Here is a 14,859-nt window from a genome sequence, read left to right as displayed (position 1 = left end):
CTCTGAGTTGAGGCTCCTGGACGCTGATCTCTCCCCTGCTCCGGTGTTGAAGGCGTCCTATCTCGAGCTACTCACCTCAGCAATTGACCCAAGCCCTGAGAAAGCTGCGCATAGCATCCTGCTTGCAGCAGGGATCTCTTATGTGTCCTGCTGGGTTAAACCTCTAGCTAGTTTGCCAACCCAATTCACCTTCATCCAAGCCATCAGAGATCATGCAGATACCCAGCCATCCTCCCATGTAATGGACTCGTCCCACCTCTTGTGCCTCTCTGCATGGTCTGGGTGGAAGGAGCCTTCATGATGACATGCATGAGCTGAGCAGATGCTTGTGGATGGCCAGTAATGAAGGAATGCTATCCAGAGGGACCTGGGCCACCAGCCTGGGCTTAGGGACAGGGTGCCTGTGGCTGGAGGTAGCAGCACTGCCCAAGCTTGTGAGCTTGAACTCCTGGCTCCTTGTACCCCCTTCTTGGTAATCTCAAGCAGCCCAGGTGCCCAGCTGTGAGGAATATAGGAATGATTCATGTCAGCAACTTAGGAGTCCTTGTCATCATTGTACTTTGGGTGGAATCGAAAATCCTTGAAATCATTCTAACAACACAGCCGCTAGCTCAATCCCCCTTTCCTCCCCCAGCTCCCGGAAGGATGAGGAGGAGAACAGAAAGAATGTAAATCCCAAGTGTTAAAATAAAAACAGTCCAGTAGCTACAGATATAACACAAAACCACTACTGCTACTACCAATAATAATAATAAGGGAAATAACAAGGAAAAAGAATAGAACCACTCTCCAACCACCAACCGATACCCAGCCCAACCCGGGCAGTGACTTCCTGGTAACTGCCCCCAGTTTATATAGTGGGCATGACGCGCTGTGGTATGGAATAACTCCTTGACTAGTTTGGGTCAGGTGACCTGTCTCTGCCTCCTCCCAGCTTCCCCTCCTCCCTGGCAGAGCATGAGACTCAGAAAATCCTTGGTCAGAGTAAACATTACTGAGCAACAAATAAAACATCTGTGTTATCAGCACTGTTCCCATGCTGAAAGTCAAAAACATACCACTGCACGAGCTTCACACCTTCAACACCGGAGCAGGGGGCAGATCAGCGTCCAGGAGCCTCAACTCAGAGCGACGAGAGCCACTGAGGGAGCCTCAAGTCCTCGACAGGATCTCCCCAGGAGCTGGAAGCTCAGCTAACACGAGCAGCTGACTCTCAGGGGGTGGAGCCAGGAGCAGTGGCACCAGCCCTGACTGGTTAAAAACCTGCCCAAGGGAACGCGGCCGAATTTCCTCTTTAGTCCACACTTCCATACAGTAATGCACCTTTTTTTTTCCTTACTTTTTCCCTCCTGGGACGGCCAAAAGCCCCAGTACTTAAGTATTAACCCCAAGGGACTGTCTGGGGCTATATCTGGTAATTCGCTCCCTGCCTTATTCCTGGGACCTCTCCGTGGACCCCTTCCTGGGTTAGAGTTACAACTCCTACTCTGACCCGTTTCCCGCCGGGTGTGTCTCCTCTCAGTCAATCACTATCACTTCTCTCCTTCAGCGGCCAAGTCCCTCGCGGGAGATTGGAAACGCGCTTAGAAGAGGTCCACACTCGCTTCACAGATCCCAATGCCCTGGCCCATATTTTCACAGGTCCAGGATACCCAGTCTGTGTCTCAATTGTGCACAAACACAAATCACCGAGCACTCCTTCTCTTCACCGGCCAATTCCCTCAGGGGAGATTGGAAACGCGGTTAGAGGAAAACATCACAGTCACACTCACACACTAGCCTTCCCACCCAACCGAACAATACCCACAGTCCGTTGTTCTCCTCTGGGTCTTCGTGCACAAGAATTACGGGTACCTTATACTGCAGTTTTTACGGGAGCTTGAATTCCTTGGTTATTGCCTCTCTGTTCGTTGATCTTGCGAGACTACCCGGGACTACAACTCCCGAGCCACAAATTGTGGGGCACCACCGCATAAAAACTATAGTCCCAAGCAGCCACACAGAGATCACGTCGGGATCAGTAATTTTGTTATAAAAATTCCGTCTTGGCCATGATCTGATTTAATTAAATTTCATTACAATTGATTAATATCGAGAGGCAATAAGCAAGCAGCGCTGGGTGCACCGGTGAGTCTCCACTCCACCCAAGACGCACACCGAGATTTCTGGCGTAGTCTCTTATACTCCGCGGTCTTGGGTTTCAGCCAATCCTGTCGTCTCCTTCACCCAAATATCGACGTGGTTCCTTTTCATTGTTCTCCTGTTGCTGGGGTCTTATCTTTGGGTGAAGAAACTTCTTAAAAAGTTATTGAATTCCTTGGCAATACATTAACAGGGGATGTCTGTCACAAGCTTAACCAGCATCTTAGCCCCCTAAATTCCATTTCTTATATAGTTACTTATTCAATACACAAGTTTCACCTCATCCTGTAACAGGATGTATCTCTTGATTACCTAACCCCCTTAAGGCATTCAAGCAGTTAAACAAAGTACCCCTTTAATTAGCATAGTGTTTGAGACATTCAAGTAGTTAAACAAAGTACCCCTTAAAGTAACAAAGTGTTTGATTAAGAAGGATTATTCCTTTGTTTCTTCTTCTCTTTCATCATTGTATTGACAGGAACATCTATCATAATCTGATCATTCTTATACTTTCTACACATGATAGAATGATTTCAAGGATTTTCGATTCCACCCAAACTACAATGATGACAAGGACTCCTAAATTGCTGACATGAATCATTCCTATATTCCTCACAGCTGGGCGCCTGGGCTGCTTGAGATTACCAAGAAGGGGGTACAAGGAGCCAGGAGTTCAAGCTCACAAGCTTGGGCAGTGCTGCTACCTCCAGCCACAGGCACCCTGTCCCTAAGCCCAGGCTGGTGGCCCAGGTTGCAGATGCTCCCTGCTGTCCCCTTTCCCAGCCCCTCAAAAGTCTTGGCTACCGAAATGCCACTGGCTTGGGAGAAACCAGAGCTGCTGAGGAAGAAAACTCACCAGTACCTATGATTTACTGGGCTGCGTGTGCCAGGACTTGTTGGGGCACAGCTTGCCAACCAGCTTGCCAACCAACCCAGTTTGTTCGGGCACAGCTTGCCAACTCCCCATCCAAGGAGTCTGCCCAGTGGTCTGTCTGCCTGGGGGGATGAAGCCTGGGGTGAGGGGACCACAGCACTTGTGCTCCTGGTTGGGAAATGGGAGGGCTCCTGTGCAAAGCAGTGCATGGCCTCAAGATTCCCAGCAAAGCTGGTGCTGCCAGACAAGACCCTACTCCAGGGAGAGGTATGACCCCAGAAAGGGCCAGACCCTGAGGGACTGAGGGGCTTCAGCTGATCCTCCAGATGAGAAAGAAGAGGTGGTGTCCTCTGAGGAAAGGAACACTGGGTTTGCCTCTCCTGCAAGCCAGGCTGCTCCACCAACCTGAGACTAGGCCTTGAACACTGCCAGGGATGGGGCAGCCACAGCTTCTCTAGGCACCTTGTGCCAGGGCCTTACCACCCTCAGAGGGAAGAACTTCTTCCTAAGATCTCATCTCTATCTCCCCTCTGCCAGGTTAAAGATATTCCCCCTTGTCCTGTCCCTACAGGCCCTTGTCAAAAGCCCCTCTCCAGGTTTCTTGTAGCCCCTTTAGGGACTGGAGCTGCTCTAAGGTCTTCCCTTAAGGACCCTTCTTCATACTGAACCAGCCCAGCTCTCTCAGGCTGGCTCCAGAGCAGAGCTGCTCCAGCCCTCACAGCATCTCCGTGGCCTCCGCTGGAGTTGCTCCAACAGCTCCACGTCCCTCTTGTGCTGTTACCCCAGAGCTGGATCAGGACTGCAGGGGGGTTCTCCCCAGAGCACAGCAGAGGGGGAGAATCCCCTCCCTCAACCTGCTGCTCACGGTCTGGGGGTGCAGCCCAGCACACAGGGGGCGTTCTGGGCTCAGGTGTGCACTGAAGATGGGTTATAGGGGGCCTTCTCCTCACACAACACCTCCAAGTCCTTCTCAGGGCTACTCTACCCAGTCTCCCCCAGCCTGTGTTTGTGCTGGGGATTTCCCCAAACCAGGCAGGACCTTGTTGAACTTCATGAGGTTTGCATGGTCCCATCTCTCCAGCCTGACCAGGTCCCTCTGGATAGCATTCCTTCATGCCAGGAAAAAGCGGAGGGTTGTAATAGTAGGTGTCTCTACTTTGACAGGGACAGAAGCACTCGTCTATCGGCCTGACCCGGTCTCAAGACAGGTGTGTTGCCTACCAGGGGCACAGATCAGGGATGTGGCAGAGAGGCTGCCTGCTCTAGTAAGTCCCACGGACTATTACCCACTTCTGGTGATGCATGTGGGTGCTAGGGATATAGATAGTTGTAGCCTGAGGAACATAAAGAAGGACTACAGAGCCCTGGGGGATGTGGTTAGGGGCTCTGGAGCTCAGATAGTCTTTTTGTCAGTTCTCCAGGATACAGGGGAGGACCTAAAAAAAGGTAGGTGGATTAGCCAGGTTAATAAATGGTTAAAAGGGTGGTGTCATAGTCAGGGGTTTAGGTATCTTGAACATGGGACTCAAGTTTGTAGTTCCAGGTCTAGTGGGGGCTGGTGGAGCTGGTCTGATGATAAAGAAGGGAAAGAGCAATTTTGGTAGGAAGCTTGCCAGACTCGTCAAGGAGGCTTTAAACTGGATGTGTTGGGGGAGGGGGGGCATCATTCCATCCCAACACACCTAGTCAGTTGCCAGCATCTATAATAAATGCTCAAAGCAATGTAGAGATATTCCAGCTGCTCCAGCCAATGAGCCGGCTTCATTTGGCGCTCAGCTCAGATGCCTCTATACAAATGCCCGTAGCATAGAATCATGGCAGGGGGGTTGGAACTTGACGATCTTAAGGTCCTTTCCAACCCTAACTCTTCTATGATTCTATGATTCTATTATGGGATGGCTTCTATGACTGGAGTGTTGGAATGGAAGGTTACAGGCTTTTTAGAAAAGACAAGCCTGGCAGGCGGGGAGGGGGAGTTGCCCTTTATGTTAGGGATAGGCTGGAGAGTATGGAACTCTGTCTGGGGACAGGTGAGCAGTTAACAGAGAGTTTGTGGGTCAGGGTTAAAGGGAAAATAGCTATGGGAGACATTACTGTGGCGATCTGTTACAGACCTCCTGATCAAGGAGAACCTGCAGATGAAGCACTCAATAGACAGACAGGAAAAGCCTCACGCTCACAGGCCCTTGTTCTCATGGGTGACTTCAACCACCCTGACATCTGTTGGAAAGACGGTACGGCCCAGCACAAGCAGTCCAGGAGGTTCCCTGATTGTGTGGAAGACAACTTCCTCCTGCAAGAAATAGAGGAGCTGACAAGGAGAGGTGCCATGCTTGACCTCGTGCTCACCAACAGGGAAGGGCTCATTGGAAATGTGACGCTCCAGGGCAGCCTTGGATGCAGTGATCACGATATGGTCAAATTTGAGATCTTCAGGACAGTGAGAAGAGCATGCAGCAAGCTCACTGCCCTGGACTTCAAGAGAGCAGACTTTGGCCTCTTCAGGAACCTGCTTAGTAAGGTTCCATGGGATATAGCCCTAGAGGGCAGGGGGGCCCAAGACTGTTGGTTGATATTCAAGGAATACCTACTACAAGCTTAGGAGTGTTGCATCCCAACTAGAAGGAAGTGCAGCAGGAGGGCCAGGAAACCTCCTTGGGTGGATAAGGAGCTGCTGAGGAAAATTCAAATTAAAAAAGAGGCTTATAAAAAGTGGAAGCAAGGACAGGTGGCCTGGGAGGAATACAGGGATGTTGTCCAGGAAGCTAGGGACCAGGTTCGGAAAGCTAAGGCCCAGTTAGAATTAAACTTGGCTACGGATGTGAAAGATAACAGGAAGGGATTCTATAGTTACATTGCAAATAAAAGACAGACTAGAGACAACGTGAGACCACTCTGGAAGCTCTCAGGAGAAGTAGCTACACAGGATTTGGAGAAGGCTGAGGTTCTGAATGACTTCTTTGCCTCGGTCTTCACTGGCAAAGGCTCTGATCACACCACCCAAGTCTTGGAAGGCAGATGCAGGGACTGTGAGAATGAAGACCTTAGGCCCACTGTAGGAAAGGATCACGTTTGAGATCATCTTAAGAACCTGAATGTGCACAAGTCCATGGACCTGATGAAATCCATCCGTAAGTCCTGAAGTAGCTGGTGAATGAAGTTGCTTAGCTACTGCCCATCTGTTCTGGTTTAAGCCCATATGGAAACCCAAAACCATGCAGCCACTCACCCACTCCCCCCCTTAAGGGTGGTGAGGCACTGGAATGGGTTGCCCAGGGAAGCTGTGAATGCTCCATCCCTGGTAGTGTTCAGGGCCAGGTTGGACAGAGCTTTGGGTGACATGGTTTAGTGTGAGGTGTCCCTGCCCATGGCAGGGGGTTGGAACTAGATGATCTTAAGGTCTTTTCCAACCCTTACTATTCTATGATTTTTGATTCTATGTTTCTATATTACATTTGCTCACCACCTGCCAGCCAGTGCCCAGCCTGACCCGAGCAGTGATCTGGACCTTCCAGGTAACTCCCCCCAGTTTATATAGTGGGCATGACATGCTGTGGTATGGAATACCCCTTTGGCTAATTTGAGTCAGGTGTCCTGTCTCTGCTTCCTCCTGGATTCTTGTGCCCCTCCTTGCTGGCCAATCATTCAACACAGAAGCTCCTTGATCAGAGTAAACATTACTTAGCAATAACTAAAAATATCGTTTTTATCAGTGTTCTTCCCAGGCTGAAAGTAAAAAACACAGCACTGCACCAGCTACTAAGAAGATAAAAAATGACTGCTACTGCTCAACTCAGGACACTGTCAGATGTCCATTGTGGATTATATTATTCCTTTTATAAGTTAATTTGTTTAGTCAGGCATATTTGTCTTCTCTCACCCCACACAGAACATTAAATCACTATCACTGCTCTGAAACATAATAACACAGACCACAAGGAATATGAATATACCTCCAATATCAAATGTGTATATATATATAAAAGCATACATATATAAATATATATATTAAAACAGTATATATGAAGCCTCCCATAAAGATGCTATTTGTGATAGTGAGATGAAACCTAACACATACATACAGACCCAACAGCTAGTTCCTATTCTTCGTTCAGCAGGTCTCCATTCCACTTATGTCATTCAAAAGCAGCAAGAGTTAAAATATCATTGCAGGAAAACCTTGTTTCTATGGCTATGGACCTCCGAGAAATCCATTAATCAGAAATATAAGGCAGAAGGAAGACTGCAGTGCAGAACTTCCAGTGTGCTGGACTGGCAAGTGCCCAGCAAGATTCTCCACATACTGCATTAATATCATTAGAGGGTCTCATATGGTGTCAATCCAACACTTGAGGACATTGAAGTGGAACGAGCAAAAGCTAGCAAGAAATGCAGTGAAAATACATGGAGCATTATCAAATACATCAGGAACATTCCAAGGGCAGAAGGAACAAATCTGTGATAAGTACACACTGCAAGATATTTATAGGAACCAATGCAAAAGAAGCCCATGGCAAGCACAGTAAAACTAAGGAAGGAATGGTGTTACAAAATCCAGAAGAAAGCAAATTTATTGTAACCCCCCAAACAAGAGGCACTAAATGAGTTTCCCATCTCCTCATCCTGTCATTTCTAGACAGCCCCCCCAGCAAATAGACCTGATCACTTCTCCAACCCAGGCTGTAAGCCCAACCCTGCCTTGACCTTAATTATTACCTGGAGAATAATCTTCCTAAACAACTAAAACCATGAAAAGATCACAGAGGAGGATAATTTCAAATCTCCCCACGGTTCCAGAATTGCCAGTTATGTATCCATCACCATCTAATGCTGCATGTTGAAAACCAAGATCTTCATGCAAGTATGTGCCATTTAAGAAAGCCTTTTTTCCCCTCCTTCTGGTGATTAAAATATTACAATTCCATTGTAATTCTACAGTTCTGAGCCTGTAAGTAGTTTATTGGAAAATCTGTGAACTGCACATGGGGACTTGCCTGTCTCTGTTGGGAACAAAACAATGGGAAACAGATGGAGTTTTGAAATAATGCTACAGAAAAGGCATGATAATCTACGTAGTGTTTATTGTAGATGCAGTGAATTATGAAAGCCATTACAGACCACTATTTATTTAAATGCTTTTTGTAACCCATATCAAATCAGAACAGCAGCTCAATTTCTGCAGGTATCCTGGTTTGATTATATAAATATTTATATAGTGGAAGGAAAAAAAAAAAGCTTTGCACTTCCCACCGAAACCTTCTACCCAGAAGGAAACCACTTGCAAATAACTGAGGACAAGAAATATTTAGGGAAGCTTGGGTAAGGCCAGGTCGTCCCCTGCAATGTGAAGGGAAGTGGTGGCTTCAGTCCCTTCTGTGGTGTATTGGAGCTCATTAAATTTGTTTAAAAGAAAACAAGCAGGCATTAATTAACATTAACATATATTCTGGCTTCTTCCCACCACAGAAACCTATATATTTTTCAAGAGAGGGGAAAAAACGCACAGCAAAATAAGAGGACCCTGAAGGAGGTGAAGATCGGCCCCAGGCTGCTGATGGGAAGAGGCATCACCTGATGCTTCATGAGCAGCCCAGCTTCCCCATGGACAGACCTGACTTCTCAAAGTATTTGCTGAGTACCTGAGAAGTCTCTCAGCCATGGTGCTGGGGCTGCTCCCTGTGGCAGAACCTGCCCCAGCTTCTCCTCCAGAGGGTGGAAACTGGCTTCTCTCAATGGAGCCAACTGTGCCGCAGAGACATGGACAGCAAATCCCTGGGGAGGATCTGCATCACCCCTGTGAGTGGGGGCATCCCCTCACCCACCACTTCTTGCCACCGCTCAGCTCACCAGAAGCTCACTCCAGTTGGTGCTGGGTTAGAGGAAGGTGAGGAATTGGTGGTACTGGAGGAAGACTGGACACCTTGAGACATCAGCTGGGCTTGCTGGCTGCTAACCAGATGTTTGCCTTCCCATCCAGTGCTGTTGGGAAAGTGCCTTCACAAGTGCCCCATTGCAGAGAAGAGCAAGGCCAAAGTGGATTCTCCATGGGAAATGTGGCCAAGAGCCAACCAAGTGACCAAAGTGGGCTGGAAATTGGCTGCTGGAGATGCTTCAGGTCACGGAGGTCCAGCAATGAGGGCTGGGGACCACCTGCACGCATGTGCACTCTTGCTTGCATGCTACAGGCTTTGACCTGACTCTGAAACACTGTTGTCCTGGGCTATAGCAGTCATTTTTCTCCTTAGTAGCTGGTGCAGTGCTGTGTTTTTGACATTCAGCCTGGGAACAATGATGATAACATACCAATGGCTTTAGTTGTTGCTAAGTAATGTTTACTCTGACCAAGGACTTTCTGAGTCTCATGCTCTGACAGGGAGGAGGGGAAGCTGGGAGGAAGCAGAGACAGGACACCTGACCCAAACTAGCCAAAGAGGTATACCATACCACAGCACATCATGCCCAGTACATAAACTGGGGGGAGTTACCTGGAAGGTCCAGATCACTGCTCGGGTCAGGCTGGGCACTGGCTGGCAGGTGATGAGCGGTTGTATTTTCTTCCCCTGTTATTTCTCATATCATTATTATTATTTGTGGTAGCAGTAGTGGGTTTGTGTTATACCTTAGTTACTGGACTGTTCTTATCTCAACCCATGGGAGTTACATTCTTTCAATTCTCCTCCCCATCCCTCCGGGAGCAGGGGGAGGAAGAAGGAGGGGAGTGAGTGAGCGGCTGCATGGTTCTGAGTTACTGGCTGGGCTAAAACCATGACGACTGGCTGGGAGAGGAGATCACATTCTGCACTGCTCTTTCCCATCCCAGCTGGAAACCATGAGACAAGGAGGCACAAAATCACAAAATGAAATATAAACCTTTGTAAATAAGTAGAATCAGTTTTAAGTAATGTTAAGTTTGATGGCTTTGTAACAGTACCAATGGAAAATAACTGAGGTGCATGATTCACAGAAAGAAAAAAAAGTAGAGTGCTGCTAGAGAACATACTGAGAATTCTTCTATAAGATAAACCATTGTAGTTGACATAGTTTTAGGTCCTTATGACCTTAGTACAAAGTATGTGGGGATGGGGAGTATCTAGGACTAGCAGATGTCCAGGATGGGCACAGTTAAACTAACCGATAAGTAGAAGGACAGGATGATTGCTATGTCTGTAGTGTTAATTAAGCTGATGTAAACATCTACTGCATGTGCTTCAAAGGCTGCCAGAAGTGATGAAGATTGTTGGAAGAAGTAAACGACCCTCAGAGACCACCACCACATTTTTGTATGCATGCGGGGAAACTTTCTGAAAAATTATGTAATTCATACATAGTCTCATGAATATGCATGTATGCCCAGTGACTATATAAGGACGGCTTGTGTAGCAATATGGGGACACACATTAGGTGGAGCTATCCCCCCTGTCTCCTGTCACATCAATAAAGAATACCTGCTTGTCAACTTAAACTTTGTTGGTGAGTTTGTCCCTGGAGTTTTCTCTGAATCAACCAACATGGCTTCTCCCTTCCTGAACTCGGGAAACCCAAGGTGGTCTTGGCACCACACACGGACCCTCAGGCATCTTGCAGTCTATGCACACCAGGACAGACGTTGGTGTTATTGTGACAGTGGGATTTGGTCGGTGCTCGGCTTGTGAGCATAGTCCACATCCTTTTTGAATAAATCACTCTCCAGCTGCTGCTGACAACCTTAAGACCAACAGAGAATCCTTGTTGTTTATCTCCCCTGGTTGTTTCTGGCCAAACTGTGACTCAGCTGTCAGAGGTGAAGAACTCCTCATGCTTCATGTGAGCACTCATTAGCCACCCAGAACTGTGAAAAGCAATTTCTTCAGGGCTCCCTCTCCGTTAGACTGCATTTTGAAGCAAGAGGGCTGGCCTGAGATTTAGTGGGAATATTCATAAAGATGCTCAATAAAAATAGATCTTCAGAGTTCAGAAACCTTGTATGATTCTGGGTCATATGGCAGAAGGTTTCATCAGCAGTGAGTAAAGGTCTAGGCAGAAAAGAAAGGCAGATCCTACCCTTAGCTCTTAGAGAAGCCTACAGCTATGGCTCCTACTCCTGCCCCAGGACATGCTTGGATCTTTTCATCTTCTCATGGTGTGGAAATCACACGAATAGTGACTAAACTATTGGAAGATTTGGAGAATATTTCTTCTCCCAGGCAGGTGCGTGCTTTGTGGGAGGTGATGGGTGATTTCTTGTGCACTGGTGATTTTGGTGGTGTTGGACTTAAACTGGAAACCTGTGATCCAAGGAAATAAACAAACAATTAAAAAAAGACAGAATGAAACTTAGCAGACCTTTTCCCACTGCCCCAGCCATGGTGTCAATGCTGTGCAAAGCCAGTGTTCTTCAGAGCTTTACCACACCGGACCTTATCGGGATGTCAGCTTGCTGCCAAGGTTGACCTCTATGAGAAGGGCAGCTGAATTCTATTCTTCACATCTTGTGAGGTGAGCACAGTGAAGCTTTCCCACACCTCCTCTCCGAGCTCTTGTTTTGCTCCTGAATTATCTGGGGGGGCTGATCTAGGCAAAAGCTTGGCAGAAGTGCTGTTGTGAACGGCCTCCTTTGGAAAAGACCCTCAGAAACCTCAGAGAGATGTGCCAAGGAGGGATGTCCTTCTAACGGGGTCCTGCTAAACCTCATTAGCAGGGTTAGCTTCTAATATGGGTCTTGTTGCTACTACCACACAGAGCACACAGTGCCACTCTCCACCGCTGCCTCTGACTGGTTGTTAGTGCTGAGCACTGTTGTGTGAAGCCTCTGCAGAGGTGCAGATATCCTCAGCGTCTACCTGGATATTTACCCAGCCTCGAGGCCATGGTGTGCTGCCTATCAGCTGCTCTTTCACCTCCCTGTGTCTCTTCCCAGCATGGAGATATGCAGACTATCCCATCTGGATGTGTACAGGGAGGTGAAAGAGCAGCTCAGTATATAAACTGGGGGATGTTACCCAGAAGGCCCAGATCACTGCTTGGGTCGGGCTGGGTATCGGTTGGCAGGTGGTGAGCAATTGTATTCTCTCCCCTTGTTATTTCCCTTATCATTATTATTATCAGCGGTAGCAGTAGTAGTAGTTTTGTATTATACCTTAGTTACTGGACTGTTCTTAGCCCATAGGAGTTACATTCTTTTGATTCTCCTCCCCATCCCTCTGGGAGCAAAGGGAGGAATAAGGGGGGGAGTGAGCAAGTGGCTGTGTGGTTCTGAGTTACCAGCTGGGCTTAAACCATGATAGAGCAGTATAAAAAATGGAAGTGGAAAAAATAAAGGTGTAAATATTGCATTTTATGCCAGTCTGGAGTCTGCTCAACTTTAGGGAGTCAACCTCTGTCATTGTGTTATTGGTACAGGTCTTTACACGCTCAGGAAATGTGTGGATTAATGGCTGGGGGGCTGGTTTAGTGAATCATGTTCTCTTACTGATTTTCCCATCCGTCCTTATACATCTGCTTACTGTCACTAACTCCCCAGGCAGAAAACAGCACAAAAATAGACAAGATCCAAGAAAACAAGATGTAATTTGTGTAGCAGATACTGCTCTGTGTTCGTGGCTGTCAATCGCAAGGATTAATTAGGGTGTTGCTGATCTCTCCACTTCCCACCCTTCTTGCCCAGAGCCCACGATCTGTATTTCCCCAGCTCTCTGGGAATGCTTCACTTACCTTATTTCTCCAAACATGGATCCAGCTTTCAGAGCCACCAGCACAGTTTTCCTATCAGGTCCCCCCAGCACCTGCACTTGTCCTGCCTGGATAATGTGCATCTCATGGCCAATTTCTCCCTGCAGTGAAGATGGATTCTGTGTGGGGTTCCCACAAACAGGGAGACCTTATGGGTGCCTGTAATGGATGGGAACCTAGCTGAGAGTTGACTCCATCTCATGACTGAGAGGCATAACAAAGGATGCTGTTTGCCACAGTGTATCCGGTGATCGTGACTGTCGGAAAGCGACAGGAAAACAGAGGTGTACAGCTGTTCTATGACCTTCATACTTGGCCGCACTGGGGTGCCTGGCCAACACTCAGAGTGGACAACAGTGAGATCATGAGAAACCGCACAGCCCCATGAGTAAACGATTAGATATCTGTCATAAATCAGGTTGTTTTGATAAGGGTATAAAAGCGGGACCCTCTTGTGACCATGAGAGAAGCCTCACCTATGGGTGGATGCACCGTGTAGGAATTTTCCAATCACCTGAGACTCCTGGCATTGGCTGCAATGGGGCTTCACAGCTGGAAGTGTGGGCCTGGATGATGATTCAGTGGTAACTGGTGATGTATTTCTTCTTAATCTCTGTTCTCTCTATACAGTAATGATTTAATGCATTGCTAACTCTCTCTGGTACTTTACTTATATGCCTTACCTATATCTCTGATTTGCTTTATTGTACTTATTCATTATGTATAGATATTTACCTAATTGTCATGACTGTGCTTGCTTTAGAGTGCTTATTTGCTTTAGTGTGCTTGTTTAATAAACTCTGAATATTATACAGCCAGTGTGTGGTCACTTTGTGGCATACCCTGTCTGTCAGAACAATGCCCTAACCTGTGTATTGCTGGAAACCCCCATGACCATGCTGCCCCCTCCAACCTCTCCAAATGCTTTGTCTCGATGGTGCTCGCTCCTGAGCATCCTCATCTTAGCACCCCAAAGTCTCCTGCTCTCCCTGCTCTCCTGCTGTTCATGGCTGCAGCAGAAGAGGTCAGTCTTTGCAGACCAGCTGCAAACAAGGATGTTTTTTAAGTGGCTCGATGCCATGGTGTCCTGGGTTCAGCTGTGTCCTGGGTTCGTCAGTAGCAGTCATTTTTCTCCTTCTTAGTAGCTGGTGCAGTGCTGTGTTTTTGACTTTCAGCCTGGGAACAACGCTGATAACACCGATGTTTTTAGTTGTTGCTCAGTAATGTTTACTCTGACCAAGGATTTTCTGAGTCTCATGCTCTGCCAGGGAGGAGGGAAAGCCGGGAGGAAGCAGAGACAGGACACCTGACCCAAACTAGCCAAAGAGATATTCCATACCACAGCATGTCATGCCCAGTATATAAACTGGGGGTAGTTTATATAAAGGCAGAGGGTCCCTGTTCAGGTGCCAAATTGTTACCATAAAAGTCACTCAGAGAAACTCTCTAAGACTCAATTTGGAGTTTCAGAAAGCAGCACTCTTTATTGCAGCGCTGGGTGCACACGTGAATTACTTCACAAAGGTGAGAGCACCTGATACTTGCCAACAGTGGCTATATATTTAGCATACTCATGCATATTCATAGCTTTTCCTGGAACTAACTATAATATTTGCATCCTAATTACGTGTGTACTTTCTTGCTGAGTGGGGGTCTTTGGTGGATGCCGATAGTCTTCCTCACTGTGTTTACTGAATGACCTCAGTGCTTGCTCATGCTTACAAGGTCGTAGTGCTGTGTTAGCAGTTGGTATGTCCTTGCTTCTGTTCTGTTCCAGTCTCATTCCATGCTGGGTGGGGTGCCACTCTGTTATCTTGAAGGCTGACATCCTTGGTCTTATTTACTGTCTCCTTAGTTGTTATCAGTCCCATGATGTTCCTTCCCCCATCAGCTGAACAATCCTTTCTCTCTATGTGTTAGTAAATTAGAACAGTTTGACCTATTCTACTATGTTACAGACACACACACTATTGTTAAAGATTTAAGGTTACAGAAGACTGGAGCATCAACTTTCTTCAGAGGATCATCCTTGACCATTGTTCTCCTCTTCAATTCACGCACCTATTCCTCTAGAACTGAGGTAGGATTTCCATCCCACTTTCTCATGTCTTCCCCATGATCCCACAGGTAAAACC

The sequence above is a fragment of the Neopsephotus bourkii genome, unplaced genomic scaffold (genome assembly GCF_033783945.1).
Source record: "Neopsephotus bourkii isolate Nb327-2 ecotype Australia unplaced genomic scaffold, CSIRO-AGI_Nbou_v1 NB_1766, whole genome shotgun sequence".
NCBI lineage: Eukaryota > Metazoa > Chordata > Aves > Psittaciformes > Psittacidae > Neopsephotus > Neopsephotus bourkii.
Note: the sequence above shows the minus strand (reverse complement) of the source record.